Below are 16,584 nucleotides of genomic sequence, written 5' to 3' on the forward strand. Positions count from 1 at the left end.
TTTCTAAATCCCCAGCATTTTGAACTGTCAAAATGATGTGGTTTTTTTTTTTTTTTTTCTCATTTATTGTTTAGAAATGTAGGTAGCTCTTTCAATCAGGAAACTCATGCCCTACAGTTTTGGGAAATGTTCTTATATCGCTCCTCTCTTCTGCTCTTTCTTGAGTCACCAGGTCTGGAGCCTGTCTGGTTGAAATTCCCTGTAGTGTAAATATCCTGTGTTCTCTTTTGTGGTATTGGGCATTTGTCTGGTTCTGTGGGGTAAGGGAGGAAGTCTTAGGGTCTAAATGTTTTTTTTAATGTTTTTATTTATTTTTGACAGACAGAGAGACAGCACGAGAGACAGAGCAGAGTCGGGGAGGGGCAGAAAGAGAGGGAGACACAGAATCCGAAGCAGGCTCCAGGCTCCGAGCTGTCAGCACAGAGCCCGATGCGGGGCTCGAACCCACAGACCTCGAGATCATGACCTGAGGTGAAGTCGGTTTTAACCAACTGAGCCACCCAGGCACCTCCAGGGTCTAAATGTTTCTTATAGCGTACTTTCAGGGCTTCAATTCTATAGTATTCAGCCAACTCCTTATGTCCACTTTCAAAGACCCTGGCACCTCTAATTCCTTAGCCATTCTGGAGTTCTGCAATGCTTTTGGTAAGAAGTTTTGCTTCAGTTTTCATTGCTGTGCTACACCAATGCGTTTGTACATCACCAAATACAAGTGCATGTGGCTGCATGTAATAGAACCCCACCCAATGGCTCGACCAAACAACATTCTAATTTTCTTACCAAAATAAGGCATCCGTGGCTATTACAGCAGACCCACGATGTTAGCGCTGTCCCGAGTTCCTTCTGCCTTTCCGCTTTACCATGCTTCTCAGGTGACTCCCACATCCTCAGTGTGCTTTCATGGTCACAAGATAGCCCCTTCACCCCAGCCTCATGTCCACCTTCCAAGTCAAGAGGAAGAGAAGAGAGAAAGAAGCAAAGAAAGAAAGAAAGAAACAGAGAGAGAGAGGAGAGAGAGAGAGAGCGAGAGGGAGAGAGAGAGAAAAGGAAGAAAGAAAAGGAGGAAAGGGAACGAGAGAAAGAAAGAAAGAGAAAAGAAATGAGAGAAGAGAAGAGAAGAAAAAAGAAAAGAAAAGAAAGAAGGGGGAGGAGGAGGGGAAGGGAGGAGGGAGGGAGGGAGGGAGGGAGGGAGGAAGAAGGAGTGGCCCCGGTGGTGTCAGATACAGGATTTTCCCACGGTCTCCAGCCGACTTCAGTTACAGGGCTCACGGGGACATCCTTAGGTGCAAGGAGTGTGGGGAAACAAGTTAATTGGGAACACTACCGCCCCCGCTGAAGTCGGGATTCTGTCAGCAAGGACGAAGGGGAAAGGATTTGGGGAGGCCACTGGCCGGTAGTCCCGACTCTAGGAATTTTCACGGACGACCCTTGCCCGTTGCCCCGTCTCCCTTCCTTTTGCTCTGGTGAGTTCACTTTTCTGACTTCTCCAGCGCCGGTGTGTTAGAGGATTTCTTTCAAAGGATCAGGAATCAATGTAGATGTTCAATCTATCGTGTTTAACCTGAAGTCCCAGATCAAGGGCCGTAGAGCTCACTTGTTTCCTTATAAGGGGGGGACTTCACGTTTTGAGTGGAGGGGAACAAGCAATCCCACTCAGTCGCCGTGGGGTTCGTTCTTCATCTCTGTTCAAGGAACAGAGCCTCCTGCCAGCGTCGAGAGTGAGGTCTTCTCCCAGGCTGTGCCACCACTGAGCGACTTCCAGCACGTCACATGCCCTCGCCGGTCCTGACTTTCCTCTTCATCTTTAAATTTTTTGTTTAATGTTTATTTAATTTTGAGAGACAGAGACAGAATGCGAGTGGCTTAGGGGCGGAGAGAGACGGAGACACAGAATCCGAAGGAGAAGCAGGCTCCAGGCTGAGCTGTCAGCACAGAGCCCAACGTGGGGCTCGAACCCACAGACTATGAGATCATGACCTGAGCCGAAGTCAGACGCTCAACCGACTGAGCCACCCAGGCGCCCCTCCTCTTCATCTTTAAAATGAAGGGGCTGGGAGAGGAAAGCATTTCCCGAGGGGCACTCCAGCAAAAAGAAACAAACGAACAAAAACAAAAAACAAAACCCAAAACAAAAAAAAAACAAAACGGTATTTCAGGGAAAGATGAACGGTCAGCAAAGAAGACGGTGAAAAGATGCCCGGTCGCTCATCATTAGAGAAAACGCAGGTGAAAACGCTTCAGAAAACAGCTTGGCGGTTGACCCAAGAAATACAAACTAATGTTTGCACCCAAACTTGTATACCGGTGTTTATGGCAGCTCGACTCCTAATCGCCCCAAACTGGACACAACCCACAACATCCATCTGCTGGTCGCGGAATAAACAGGTTAGGGTGATGCCAACGACCGACGCTATTCGGCGGGAAGAAGGAACAAGCCGCAGGTACACACGCCAACACGGAGGGAGCTTAACGCATCGGCTGAAGGACGCCAGGCGCAAAAGGCTACATGCCCATGACCCTGTTGAGATGCCTTTCTGGAAAAGGCAGAACGGCAGAGACGGGGAAGCAGTTGGTGGTGGCCAGAGGCTGGGGCGGGAGGAGGAGACTGACAGCAACGGGGGCTGGCGTGCTTTGGGGGTCACAGCTATGTTCTGTGTCTCAAATTCGAGACATGCGTCAGTCGAAACTCATAGAACGGGACACGGAAGAGAAGCACTCTTCCTGTACGTGAATTTGTCTCGATAAACCAGACTTTTAAAAATAGCCAAAGTCAGATACCCCTGGGAAGTTCAGCTCCTGGGCCCCTGCTCATGGGGTCCCTGAGCAGGTGAGCACAGCCAAGGCCCTGAGAAGTCCCGCAGACCATTTAGCCAAGCGGATTCGTTCTCCAAACCGTTTTGCAAGTGACAGGCTTTGACAGACCTCAAGTGGGTGATGTGGAGCCCCTCGGTGAGATAGTCTGTGACCTTGGGGGAGTTTGGGCCCACCAGGAAATGGTCACCCCCCTGGGCATTTAGGTTTCTTTGAAGAGGCCCCCTCCTCTGGAGGGCACTGCCTCCAGTCCCCTCCAGCCCTGCAGGCGAGGAAGCAAGGCGGGCCACTGGGAGAGGGCTGGTCCCACAGGGGAGGGATGCTGAGCCCCGGGCCTGGGGACAGGGCCGGCCCCTCCCCGTGGCTCTGCTGCCTGCCAGGAGGCCGTGACCACCATCGCATCACCCACTCGTGGGCTAAGCACCGGGTGTCCGCTTCTCGAGACCCCTTGACAGAGCTGTGGCCTCATCTCCGAGCGTAGGGACAGGTGGCAAAGCCAGGACTCCAGCGTGCGTCCTTCGGCCCCCCACCCCCGGCCACGAGGCCCCCTTGGGGGGCCAGAAGCATCTTTCCCCAGGTTGGGGCCATGTGCCCTGAGGGATCAGAGCGGGGCGGGGCCCAAACCACTGTGTTCACTTCCCATTTCAACAGCCTTCTGGGTGTTTCCCAAGCGCATTTAGGGAGATGACTCAGTCCGCAGAAGGGAACGCTCACAGGGAACTCAAGCTGCAAAGGAAGGTGCCAGATGCGGTGTGGGTGCTCTTTCCTCACTGCAGGGTTTCCAGCGGGAGGCCCTGCCCCCCCCAACCCCTGCCCTCCGGGGAGCCTGTCCCCCCCCCCCCTCCCGGGGCCTCCTGCCGGCCAGGCCAAAGGCTAAAAATAGTCCCACCCTGCAGCCAGAATCAATACCGCCCTGCGTTCCACACCAGGCATCAGCGCGTTGACAAGGGAAGCCACTGTGTCGTCCGCTGTCCCCCACGCGGCCTCTCGTGGGCCGAGGGGAACCTTTCAAACCGAAGTGTGGGTGCTGGACTCATGCCGCGGCTCCAAAAGCAAGGTCGGGCCAGACTCTGGTTGCAACCACGACCTGGGAGCGGAGCTAACGCGATGCTGTGTTTTTCGAGCGCCTAGCATTTCCGTGTCGTCTTGGAGCAAAGCGGGTCCGCGACAATAGAGATAAAACAAGTCTACAAATTTGATCTACAAAGCGGTTCTTTACTTGGCAAGGCAAGTTCTTAGCAAGCAAAACACTTTTTTGTTTCTTAAGTTTATTTATTTTGAGAAGGGGGAGGGGCAGAGAGGGAGGGAGAGACAGGATCCCAAGCAGGCTCCAAGCTGTCAGCGCAGAGCCCGATGCGGGCCTCGAACCCACGAGCCCCGTGAGATCATGACCTGAGCCGAAACCAAGAGTCGGACGCTTAACCGACTGAGCCACCCAGGCGGCCCACAGGCAAACCTTTGGAGTCCTGAAGATATACTCAGTTTCTCAGAATGTTGAGGGACACAGAACTATTTGATGAACTAGAACAGATGACCGGGTGTAACGTGACCCTCGTTCAAGGCCACGTTTAGGAGAGTCTCATCTCCCCTGCACTCAGTGGGTTCGCTCCCTGTGCTGGTGGGCTGGCAACAGTAGACATTTATTCTCTCGAAGTTCTGGAAACTAGAACTTCAAATCTCTGAAGCCTTAGGTGGGGCCCCTGCCTCAGCTTTGCCAGCTCCCGGTGGCCCCAGCGATCCTTGGTGCTCGGGGCTGATAGACACATGACTCCAGGGGCGGGGCGTCTCCACCCGCTATCCTCACGCGTGCGCCTCTGTGCATGTGTGTCCTTGTCCGGCTCCCCATCTACGAGGATGCCAGTCACGTTCTTTCAGTACCTTCGTCACAACCCCACTTTCATTCGCTCGCCTCTGTGAACGCCCTGTCTTTATTTTTTTTTAATTTTTTTTTCAACGTTTTATTTATTTTTGGGACAGAGAGAGACAGAGCATGAACGGGGGAGGGGCAGAGAGAGAGGGAGACACAGAATCGGAAACAGGCTCCAGGCTCTGAGCCATCAGCCCAGAGCCCGACGCAGGGCTCGAACCCACGGACCGTGAGATCGTGACCTGAGCTGAAGTCGGACGCTTAACCGACTGAGCCACCCAGGCGCCCCTGTGAACGCCCTGTCTTTAAACAGAGTCACGTTCTGACATGGGAGAGTCAGGACCCCAACATATCCTTGGGGACACATAAGCCACCGCATGGCCCGTTTGCTAATAGAGGAGAGGAGGGCAGGGAAGGAAGGGGGGAGAGAGGGGGAGCTGGCGGCAGGGAGGGAGCTCCCTGGTTCGTTTTTGTGCTTTCGTGCCAATAAAACACGCCGGGCAGATGGAACACGGCCTGTGACCACGAACAGGGCACAAAGTCACGCCTGCCAGAGCTGAGGCCGTAAGAATGTTCAACGAAGGAGAGCTCACGCCTTCGTGTGATTTGTCTCAAGAGCGATTCGGGTCGAAACTCGATCCAGCCGTCTCTCCGTGTGGGTCACGTTCTAGGTGGGGCAGCAGGTCACTGACCAGGGAATGCGATCTCCGCCGATGGGCCTCCCCGGGCACGGCACACCCCTCGGTCGGCGACCTTCTCGGGGGGGTCAAGGTTAAAGGCGGGGAGTTCCTGACTCTAACCTCGGGGCGCGCGCTGTGGAAACAGCTGTTTCGGTCCATGAAGCCGCCTGCCAGGTCCCCGGCTTTCTGAGCTGTCGTCCTGTCTGAGGTCTCGAAGCCAGGACCCCAGAAATTGGTACCTGGAGAAACCGTGTGCGAACGAGGCCAGGTAGGCCGGCCGTCCTTCCCGCGCTTGGATAATTCAGACCTCGCGGCTCCGCTTTGAGCTCCTTCTGTTCCAGAACGGCCTTGAACCGGCCAAGGTCCCGGCCACTGGACGCTGAGCCACGTCAGACATGGTGACATCCGCCAGCTCGAAGCTGGGCTCCGCGGGGCCACTGCGGATCCAGCCACACGGAGACCGTTGCCGCCGGCCGATTTGTCTCTGGTCTTTCTTCTGTTTTCGGCTCCCTCCTCGCGGCCATCGCGGGGCCCTGTCCTTGCAGGGGCCTCAAGGGCACCGGGGTCCCTCCTGTGAGGACCCTGCAGGCCGGCCGGAAGCAGCCGCACATGCCTGCTTGTCCCAAGCAGAGCCTGGGCCCGTGAGCGGGCGTTGAGGGACCCCAGGGACGCCAAGCAAGGGGAGGGGCTGGGAAAAAGGAGAAGGACACAGGGGTGGGTACTGAGGGCGGGATCCCCGGGGCGTCTGCGGGGAAGAGGGCCCCTCAGGGGGTCAGGGGAGGGTGGGCAGGGAGCCGCCTGGCCCGTGCCTCCCTGTCTCCGAGTCGAGAGGGCGGATTCCCGCATTTCCAGGTAGCACCTGAAGGCCAGGCGGGCCCCGTGGTGGGGACCCCGAGCCCCCCTGCACCCCGGCTTTGTTCTGAGCCCATATCCTGGCAGCCTGCACAGTGTGGCTATTTGCACATCGTACCCAGTGTGGCTAAAACTACCAGCACCCCACCCCGCGGCTCTCAGTGGGGCCGAGGACTGCCCCGGGTCCTCCCTCTCCACCACCTGCGTCCTCCCCCCCTCCCCCCCCCCCCCCCCCCCCCCGTGCCTTGGCGTCCCTCCCCATCCTGCCCGTCACTACCCAGGACCGCAGCTCGTCACCTCAGTCTGTCAGCTCCGGCCTCTTGCCCGCCCCCTCCCCACAGGCGCCCCTGCAGCCCCCGCTGCTCACCAGTGTCCCCGGGGGCTCGGCAAAGCTGAAGACACCCCTCCCTGAGGCCGCAGAGGACCCCAGGCCCATGTCCCCGAGCCATCTGCCGGCCCCCAGCCTTCCAGGACAGGAGCCTCCTGCCCAGCTGTACCGAACGAGCCTCCACGCGGCCCGTGGTAACATAAAATACCCACTTGCTGCGTACCCGCCGTGTGCCCGAGACCCCTCACACCGTACTTCAGTATCGTCCCAGAAGGCCTGCAAGGCAGGCATTTGTCAGCCCCGTTGTCAGAGGAAGGCACGGGGCTCAGAGGGGCCGGCGTCTCACCAAACCCCACGGAGCCTGTGCGAGGCAGGGCGGTTCCGCACACGGGTGCCGGGACCCACGGAGGGCACGCCCCACGTGGGTGCGTGCGTGGGTGTGCCCTACGTGTGCACACACGTGCAAGCGTGCACACGTGCTTAGCAGGCTGAGGAAGAACCACACATTCTTCACGGGGGCGCCTGGGTGGCTCAGTCGGTTGAGCGTCCGACTTGATACCTGCTCAGGTCAGGATCCCCAAGTCCGTGAGATCAAGCCCCACACTGGGCTCTGCCCTGAGCGTGGAGCCTGCTTGGGATCCTCTCTCTCTCTCTCTCTCTCCTCTCTCTCTCTCTCTCTCTCTGCCCCTCCCCCAGCTCGCTTTCAAAATAAATGAAGAAATAAACTTAAAAAAACAAAAGAAGGAAGAACCACCTCGTGATTGTGCTTTGATTGACATTCAAAGCTACACGGGCACGAAAGTCTTACAAACGCGCCGTCACCCCGACCCGGCCCTCAGGGGAGAGCTGGCTGGGCTGTATGAAGTCGCGTGTGTGTAGAAGCTTGTGTGGGTGTGCTCGTGACCCCAAGCTCAAGCCCTGGTCTTTAAATAAGGATGCTCACAAGTGTGACTCAAACGTGCCTTTGACAGCCTCCTGACATCCCCCGGGGCATCCAATGCGTCTAGAGGCCCCTGTGTGGACCCCCGGCCCCCACTCCTGGCCCCAGAGCCTGGTGAACTGGGAACGCTATCTTACTTAGGGTGGAACTCGACCTCAAAACCACGAAAACGCCTCCCAGGAGAGGGTCCTGAAGCTTCTCTGGGGCCCTCTGCCCGACAGTTTCGGTGGGAAGTCCCAGTTTCTAAGCACACAATTTAAGAATGGTCAAGTACCTTCTAGAACATCACACTCCAGAACGCTGCACAACTGCTGAAGGTTACATGAGCAGAGAACGCAGAAGGGGCGTCGTGTGGGGACCGGGCTGTCCGCTGAGCAGGTGCACGCTGCGTCTGCCCTCGGGGCCACATTCCCTTCGAATCCCAGGGGCCGAGCCAGGAACACACGACTCATCTCTCCGGCTCCTGGCCTCACTGGACCCAGACAAGGGGAGGCACCGGCGGGAGCTGGAGGGCAAGCCGGGCTCCAGCTGTCACGAACGGGGCTCCTGTTCTAGATTGGGGGGTGGGGTGGAGGGGAAGCGGACGGGAACCTTGGCCCCTGGTCCCTGGCAGCATCCATCCCTCACTCTCTCGAGCCAGAGGCAGGGGGACAGCGCTGGGGATGCTGATCTCTAGGCTTCGCTCCCCCCACCCAGGGTTGCCAGATTTGTGGGGCAGAAAGGATGCCCTGTGAAACTTGAACCTGAGTTCCAGATAACAAGCATCGAGGGGGATGTTCACATAGGAAGGTGAATGTTACTTACCTAGGACCACGTATAACTGGAGGTCCTAAATGTTACCTGGTACCACACTGCTCCTTTGCCATCAGGCGGCCAGTTCCCCGCATGAAACACGTTTCAAATATTGAGAGACGCTTTGGATTTCCTAGTGGGAACCCTGGCCGGAAACACGTGAAATGTTCATAGCGCTTACCCCCCATCAGCGCCCTTGCAAGTTCATTTTTGTGTTCTTATTTACCCTTTTCTGTAGTTTCTAACCTTTTCCCACCAACGTCTATCTCATAGGAAATATTTCGTGATGCCTCCCTCGTCTTTGGCACTGGAGTCTCAAAGGGCAGCTTCCGTGGGCTTGGGTGCAGGGTGGGGGGGGGGAGTGGACTTTGGCAGCTATGGGTCCCAGGGCCACGTGAATAATTAACCCTCATGTGGGGCCTCTGGGGCCTGATGAGGACCTGGCCCACAGAGATCAGAGATTGGGCTACACTGGCAGCTGCTTCTGGGTCCTGCTCTGACCTCTGGGCTCCTGGGATCGAGCAGCCCCTGGGGCTGGGACCGGTCTGGGGTGGGGAGGGAGACACCACAGCCCCAGGGAGGGAGGGAGCCCAGCCCCCCCGCCCTGGCTCTGTCCGCGCACACCTTTCCAAGGCCACCTCCTAGGGTGCCGTGTCCCCTCCCGGCCCCAGCGGCTTCCCGCAGTCACAGGGCAGTCAGGGTCACCGTGGACAGATGCAAACCTTGCACCGGACCACTTCCACCGCCAGAAGCCCTCTGGCCACTCCGGCGTCCCCTCCGGGACCTTCCCCAGGGAGGGCGCCGGCCCCAGCTTCCCAAAGCCCTGCACCCCTCCCGCCTGGGGCTGAGGAGCAGGTCTTCTGCGGGGAACCGGTGACAGATCGGTGACCCTTCTGACTTCCCAGCAGGTCACAAACCGAACTAGACTCTAGAGAAAAAAACTGGACACAAATACACTAAACTGTTAACTGTCCTCATCTCTGGGTTCTGGGTATGGAGGGGGCTTTTCGTGCCTGGTTTATACTTTTCTATATTTTCTCGTTTTTTCAGCCAACGTCAATTTTTTTCCCTGCCCCCTCCCCTTTCTGCCCACGGTGACCATCCCCGTCCGAGCACACAGATCATTCTGTCTCCTATGCTGAGCGGGTTCCTGGGCTGGGGGCAGGTGCCAGGCTGCAGCTGGTGCCTGAGAGATGGGGGGGAGTAGTGGGAGGGTCAGGGGTACCATGCGACGGGGGCGATGAGGGTAAGGGGGAAGAGGAGGGGGTGGAGAGAGAATACGTGGGTGTGTGCACACGTGAGTGTGAGCCTGTATGTGCCCATGCATGTGAGTCGGTGCCTGCTGTGGGGGAGGGAGACACAGGACGTTTGCAGCAGAGACTGGAAGCTTCAGGAAGCCCCCGACCCTGTTCCTGTGTCTTTAAAGTGCTTGAATGTTCAGCAGAGGCTACGTGACCAGCTGGCCAGCGGAAGGCGAAGTTGCAGAGGGCTTCTGGACAAGCCCCTTTGCCACCATCTCCTCGTTCCTGCACTGGATGTTGTCCTGGGAGGATGCGATGCCTGGAGCCCCTGCAGCCATCTTGCCACTGTGAGGAAAGCCAAGAAAATCTCACCAACTCCGTGCCCTCCTTCCACACTGTCTGAGACGATTGAAACGATTGCTTTGGCCTCTGAGAGGAATTCTCCTATTTGCCGCCAACGGCGGCCTCGCCACAACCCTGACCGCGGCCGGCCTGCTGACAGGCAAAGCTAGGAGGCCTGCTCTCTGAACCTGGTCATTCTGGGCAGAATCTGGCTCTGAGCCCTGGCCTGACACCTTCACGCCACGGTGGGAGAAATGACAACTTTGCTCCTGGAGCCTTCCTCACCTCCCCCTTCCCTACCAGCCGCAACCTGCTGTTTGGGTGATGCTTCCTGGTTGCCAGGGGGACCGGGACACCTGCAGTGGAGGCTGACCTTTCGGTGGGGTGCAAGGTTCAGCCCTGAGCAGGGGAGGGGAAGCAGAAGCCCCGGCTTCTCTTCAGGGACCCGATTGTTAATCATTCACACTCGGCACTCATTTGTCCCTCAAGGCCACCTTCCTGGTCCTCCCAAGTCCTTTTTCTCCGGCTCCTGAGTGCACCCCAGCAGGAGGGCCTGGGCCGGCTCAGCACCCCAGGACGTGCAAGGTGGAGCTCCAGGGGAAGCCCGCGCCCCGTCTCACCCCCACCCTGTGCGACAGGACCAAGGCAGCGGGGCTGGCGGCACAGGGGTTGTTTCGGGCGCCTTCCACCTGCCTGCCAACCTCCAGGCAACGCAGCGGGAGGGCGATGCCATCCCCTCCTACCACCGAGGTCCCTGCTGCCCCCGCCCGGCACCCCCCCGTTCCGGAAGCACAAGCAGCTCCTGCGGACAGCGGAGCCCAGACCTGGCCTCATCCGATGGCTTCTACTCTCATTCAACACATTCGTCGAGGTTCCTCCGAGCGGGTACCTTCTTTGCTCTCGGGTGGTGGGCAGAATGACACCCCCCCCCCCCGGGGGATGATGACCTCCCAACCCCTGGAGCCTCTGGGAGGAACCCGCCCCACCGACCCCCTGATCTTAGCCCAGCGGGACCCAGCTGGGACTGACCTCCGGCGCCCCAAATGATGGATGCAGGTGACGTCTGAGAGCACCTGTTCCCGCAGCCAGCTCTCTTGCCTCTGGCCCTCCCCCCGCCCCGCCGGCTCGCGCCTTTCCTCCTTGCGGCTTGGACTTCCCACGCTCTGCTCTCACGGTCCTGGCTCTGAGGGCAGACGCTCCAGTTTGGACCTGGAAGGGGGCCCCACAAGCCTCTGCTCCCACTGGCTGGACTGGCGGGGACTCAGAAGCCCAGAGAGGTAACTGGGTGTAGCCTGAAGGCCCCCTTCCCCCTCCGTGCACACAAATGAGGACCCTGAGGTCGGCCTTCAAGGCCCAGGGCGGGAGACCAGGCTCCACCCACGTCTGGAAAGGAGGCCTGCGCCCCTCTGGGGAGCCCTTCCCCGTTGGCAGGGCCCCAAGGGCGAAGTCTCCAGGACCCCGAAAGCCACCTGGTCTCTGCAAGAGGCTGACGGGACGGGCGGCCCATCCCTCCACGCTCGCTGGACGAATGGCTGCTCCCTTCACTGGTTCTGGGACGGCAGGAGACCTCCCCCGCGGCTCCCACAAAACACAGCCCCGGAAGGAGCCGCTGCTCTCACAGCTGTGGGCTGCATCGAAAAGAGCAAGTCAAACTTTTCACGCGTCTGATTCCCACGAGGCCACAAGGGAGGCTTGCACGTGAATGAGAGCGCGGGGAGGGAGGGAAACTGAGTCACTGGGACATGGAAACCTCCGCCAGGCCCGCAAAACCACCGCGTTCACGTCGCAGCGACGGCGGTTTCGGCCGAGCGTAATCCCTCAGGACGAGGAAGGCTCTTCACGCGAATGGTCCTCGAAATTTAGGTTGCGTTGCCTTTGCGGATTTGGCTTGCTTTCCGAACGATACAAGAGCGGTCCCTGAAAGTAACTTAAATCAGCATCGAGGGTTTGCAGGAGTAGCTTTCGCTTCGCTCCGCCTTGACGAGACCCGAGAGCAGGCATTCGCCACGGCAGCCGTAACAAGGCGGCACGGGCTGCAGGCTCGTGCAACAGACGTCTGTTCTCTCCCGGCCCCGCAGGCTCAGGGTCCAAGGTCAAGGTGTCCTAGGATTGCTTCTTCCACTGCGCGTAATCTTCGCAAAGTTCAGCCGTGTGGCTGCGTCGATGCTCAACTCCTTTTCCTGGCCGAGTGACACTCCGTTGTGCGGACAGACCACACGGCGTCTATCCATTTCCCGGGTGCCGGACATTCAGGAGGTTTGCCCTTCTTGCCTGTGACGAATACGGCTGCTGTGGGCGTGCACGCAGGGGTTGTGTGGGCCTCGCGGGCCGTCTCTCTCGGGCGCGCACCCGGGGGTGGGTCTGTTGCGGTATTAACTCGTTCCCAGAACCGTCCTGTGGCTTTCCAGAGCGATGACGCCGTTTTCCGTCCCCCGAGCAGCGTCCGGGACCACGTGCCCCATCCCGCCGGTGTTGCAGCCCTTCTGATGGGGGAGGGGCGACGTCTCCTGGCGGTTCTGACCTGCGTTTCCACCACGACTAAGACATTCGGCACCTTCTCCTGTGCTGATTGGCCACCTTCATAGCTTCTCCGGAGAAAGCAGCAATGAGTCGGAAAATAACCAGGCAGCCCCGGAGGCAGCGGGGTGTGGGCGAAGCAGTCGGGGCTCCGGAGGCCGGATCCCTGGGTTTTAACGGGTCCTCTGAGCCGGCTGGAAGTCTGGAGCCAGACACATCCCTCGCTGAGGTTCCTGGCAAGCAAACCAGAAACTCCCGGAAGGCTGGCAGGTTAGAGGCAGCGCAGGTCTAGAATCGGGTGCTAAGTAGGTGCTTGCCGAGTAGGTGTTATTCTTGGGAGGCCCGGCAGGCTGTGGGGAGAGCGAGTGACTCTTGATCTCGGGGTTGTGAGTTCGAGCCCCACGTCGGGCTTGGAGCTTACTTAAGAATGAATAAATACCAATCAAAATTAAATGAAATAAATAGGTGGTCGTTCTTTATTATCACGAGGCGAACGAGGCCTGGAACACGTTTGTGTCGGACTTTTCAGCAACTGCTCGGTTTGCTCCCAAAGGACGCCGAGATCGGAGACCTTCGGCACAGACCTGCACCCAGGACAGCACCCTCTGGTCACACCGCCCGGTGCGGGGGCTCTGCCCGGCCCCGTGGGGTGCAGTTGGGTGTTAGCCCGGCTGGGCTGCTGTCTGCAGGCTCTGAAGGAGACTCTCCTTCCGAGCTCACCCACACCCTTGGGGTGCAGGCCTGAGGTCCCCGTGTCCCTGCTGGCAGTGCTGAGGGCCGCTCTCAGCCCCCGGCGGCCACCCACACCCCGTGACCCCTAGTGTCCCCATCCTCAGTGCCGGCAGTGGGGACTTGCCCCTCGTATTGATCCTTCTCACACTTCCTTTCCACCAATTTTTATACAAAAATTTTCTTTAATGTTTATTTTTGAGAGAGAGAGAGAGAGAGAGAGAGAGAGAGAGAGAGCGCGCCTGGGTGGGGGAGGGGCAGAGAGAGGGAGACACAGAACAAGAAGCAGGCTCCAGGCTCCGAGCTGTCGGCACAGAGCCCGACGCGGGGCTCGAACCCACGAACCGTGAGATCATGATCGGGAGGCCCAGCCAACTGAGCCACCCAGGCCCTCCCCTTCCCCACTTCAAACCTCTGACTTCGCGTCTTCCGACCTCTAGACCGGGACCCCGAGGGCTCACGTGATCGCGTCAGGCGTGCCTGACTCAACGCCCCACTTTAGGGTCCACTGATCTGGGACCTTAATTACACGCGCAAAGCCCCCGCAGTGGCACTGAGGCTAGTTTGTTGTTGCAACAGCCGGAGAAGGTGTGTGTGCGCCCGCGGCCGGGAGCCGTGTGGCCACCTCCGAGTCCCCCCGGCACCAGGCACGTACAGGGGTGGAAAGTCCTGCCTGCACTCCACGCCCAGTGTAGACGGGACACCACGCGGGATGGAAAGTCGATCCCAGATAAATCCGGTTTGTGCTTAGAGTTCTGGAGGGTCAGGGTTCCACACGTGCACACACACACACACACACACACCCCATCCTTCCCTCCCGCTTCTCAATGAATGTGAAAGTTCATCATTCAAACGCCTCCTCAAAGCAAAGTGCATCAAAGTCCCTTGCTCTAGCTCCGGCCCCAGCACCTGCCCTGGGTCACCACAGGCTCCTTTCTGTCCCTGCCCCCCACCCCAAGCCCCCGCCGTGTAATAATCCGTCCGCCCGGCACATGCCAGAAAGAGCAAGACTTGCCTCCCACTGGGAGGGGCCCCCATCTGGGGGATTCTTTGGTGCTTTGGGGGACAGATATCTGGGGAGACGCCCTCGCTGCTCCCTTCAATGCGGACCCGCGGGAAAGTGCCATCAGGTGACCAGGCACATCCTCCCAGAGGGTCCAAGGCGTGGGGTGGGGAGGCTTCCTGGAGAAAGTGGCCCTGCCCCTCAGGGAGGAAGGGGGGCGGGGCTGCGGGCCGGATGCACCAGGCGGAGGGGACGGATGTACGATGTATGAGCCAGGCTACCGGACCCCCAGGGGCTGGGATGGAGGGTCTGGGACGGTGACCAGCGGTGGGGCCGGAGACGGGCTGGAGGGGGAGGACGTTGTGGGCCAAAGAGGCCGATGAAGGGCCTGCGGGGGCTTCAGGCCTCGGGGTGAGAGTCCGGTCCCCTCAGGGTCTGCTGGCTGCTGTGGGGACACAGGCCCAGAGGGGGCAAGACGGAAGAACACGGGAGCCCTCGCGCCTCTTGGAGGGACCGCCAGGCTGCGTCCTGAGTTAACCTCACGAGCTGATTCGTGCTAACAGGAAGGAGGAGGCCCCAGTTCCCACAGCGCAGGAAGGAGATGCCCTCGACCAGTGGCCGACGGGAGCTGAGCGCTCCCTGTGGGCCCGGGTTGTGCTTCACTGTCCGCACCCAGAATCCGTGGAATCCCGCCGCCCCCCTCATGCGGTCCGCCCCCTCCTGACCCCCTCCCGGCCTCTCTCAGCCCATCGGCCACGTGGCCGGGAGCGGCCCCGGTGTCCCTGTCCCAGCGCTCACCGCGGGGTGCCAGCCTCAGCGCCCTGGGGCCATGTCTCCTTGGACCCCATCACCCTGACGGCGCCCCCAAAGGCCTCCCCTCTGGAGACCAAAGACAGAAACAAGCGACTAAGGGACCCAACATTTTGAAGAGAATCCTGATCTCCTCGTTCTCTGTCCGCTTTTGCAAATAGCAATGAATGTATTCTTTGTAACACAGGTAACGGGACCTCTTCGCCAAGAGTCATGGTATGTGTGGATTGCGGCAAAGCCTGCCGAATAAACCCACTTGGGAGAAATCCAAATTCTGGAGCGTTTGGAAACAAAGTTTTCTACTTTCCAAATTCACAAGCTTTACTAGGAAGACATTCCATAAATCAGGTTGCCAGATTAAATACAAGGCACCAAGCTAAATGTGAATTTCAGACAAAAAACTATTTTTAGCATATGCATTCATACCTAATAAAGTATAAGTTATAGATTATAAATATTCATAAGTTACTTGTAAATTTTTATAAGTCCCATGCAATGCTTAAAATCATGAATAATTTTTATAATACAAATTTCGAATAAAATGTTAGTAAAAATGAGAATTTTAAGGGTTTTTTAAAAATGTTTATTTATTTTGAAAGAGAGAGAGAGAGCAGGGGAGAGGGGCAGAGAGAGGGAAAGAGAGTCCCGAGCAGGCTCCACACTGTCAGTGCAGAGCCTGACGAGGGGCTCGATTCCCAAAACCGTGAGATCACGACCTGAGCTGAAATCAAGAGTCAGATGCTTACCCAACCGAGCTGCCCAGGCACCCCGAGAATTTTAAGTTTTAATACAAATTCAGAAGCTGTATTATTGATAACTTTTGAATACTGTCTTGTGCAGTATTTGGAACATACACTAAAAAATGATTCATTGTCTCTCTGAAATTCAAATGTAACCGGGCAGCTTGCGTTCTTTCTTATCCTGTGTTTTTATTTGCTAAGCCTGCAAAAGCAGCCTTAACAAGCCAGCGACGCTTAGGGATGGACCTGCCCTTTGTAAGGACGGGGGGACCCCACAATCCCGCCCACATTTTTCACATGCCGGGCACTGTGGGCTACACAGGGGTCAGCCCCGGGTCTCCCCAAAACCAACACCTCATGCCTTTGAACGCACTCCTCCCTGTGTGTGAGAAGCCCAGGTCCGGGCTCCCACCGCTGCGCCTGGTCCCTGAAGCACAGTCAGGGTCCTCGGTGGGGACAGACAGAATGGCCACCGCCTCCTCAGCCCCTGGGAATGGTGGCATTGACTTCTGTTTTAATGAACAAGGTCAAGGCAAGTTGGCCCCTGGCTTCGATGCCCTGACTCTGGCAGGCCCCCAGAAGCTTCCTTCCAAGGGGAGGGGGGACCCCAGGGAGCCCTTCCCCTGGGCTGACAGTGCAGAGAGGCCCCGTGAGGACAGCGGGGAGGCCACTTGAAGGTCGGGGCCGGCCCGCCCCAGGAAGGCCTTGCTTGGGTAGGTCTAGGTGACAGTTTCCTGTGGCAGGTCCCAACAGGCCACACCAGCTTTGATAAACGAGGGAAAAATGCGCCCAGTTGAGTAGAAGCGGTTCTGGTGCCTCGCGAGCCCGGCAGCTGCGTGGTTATCTGTGCTAACCCCTCCCTCCAGATGCTTCTCTGCAGATAGGAAGTGTGGCCCGGCACCACGGGTACCCCTGGGGGAACCAGTCCCTTC

At 58.3% G+C, this 16,584-nt stretch overlaps 2 long non-coding RNA genes across 4 annotated transcripts; one reads left to right on the plus strand and one right to left on the minus strand.

Annotated features, from left to right (window-relative positions):
* Window positions 1–3,808: 3,808 nt before the first annotated feature.
* Window positions 3,809–8,605, minus strand: LOC147577635 (uncharacterized). Of its 3 annotated transcripts, none has more exons than XR_015240471.1 (4): window positions 8,517–8,605; window positions 8,283–8,415; window positions 7,753–7,983; window positions 3,810–6,814 (listed from the first exon to the last, which is right to left on the minus strand). It is a non-coding gene; the product is annotated as an uncharacterized LOC147577635 (long non-coding RNA). The 3 variants fall into 3 exon arrangements; XR_015240470.1 differs by having other exon boundaries at window positions 3,817–6,046; window positions 6,762–6,814; window positions 8,283–8,592; XR_015240469.1 differs by having other exon boundaries at window positions 3,809–6,814; window positions 8,283–8,592.
* Window positions 8,606–10,174: 1,569 nt separating this feature from the next.
* Window positions 10,175–12,822, plus strand: LOC147577636 (uncharacterized). Its single transcript, XR_015255882.1, has 3 exons — window positions 10,175–10,633; window positions 11,682–12,091; window positions 12,262–12,822. It is a non-coding gene; the product is annotated as an uncharacterized LOC147577636 (long non-coding RNA).
* Window positions 12,823–16,584: the final 3,762 nt, after the last annotated feature.

This window comes from Puma concolor, chromosome C2 (genome assembly GCF_028749965.1).
Source record: "Puma concolor isolate L17-30 chromosome C2, mPumCon1.1.hap2, whole genome shotgun sequence".
NCBI classification, from domain to species: Eukaryota; Metazoa; Chordata; class Mammalia; order Carnivora; family Felidae; genus Puma; species Puma concolor.